Raw genomic sequence first — 277 nt, 5'->3', positions numbered from 1 at the left:
CCGCCTGTCCCCGCCTTCCCGCCTCTGGGGCAGCCGCTGGGCGCTCCCTGACGGCCCGCGCGTCTCCTCAGTCCCTCCTACCCGTGCAGTGGCCTGGCGAGCGCAGGAGGACTGGGGATAGAGCCGAGGGGAGGCCGCTGGAGGCTGCTGGGCCCTGACCCGGGTTAGACTCCCGCCAGGAGAGCGGGTGGAGAGGCTCATTTACCCTCCGAGGGACAGGGTGCAGATGGGTGGGCGAGGGCGGCGGCAGGGCAGCCCGGGTTCCTCCTGGGGACAC

Source organism: Tupaia chinensis, unplaced genomic scaffold (assembly GCF_000334495.1).
Source record: "Tupaia chinensis unplaced genomic scaffold, TupChi_1.0 Scaffold149964_1, whole genome shotgun sequence".
Classification (NCBI taxonomy): Eukaryota; Metazoa; Chordata; class Mammalia; order Scandentia; family Tupaiidae; genus Tupaia; species Tupaia belangeri.
This window is presented reverse-complemented; position numbering follows the sequence as displayed.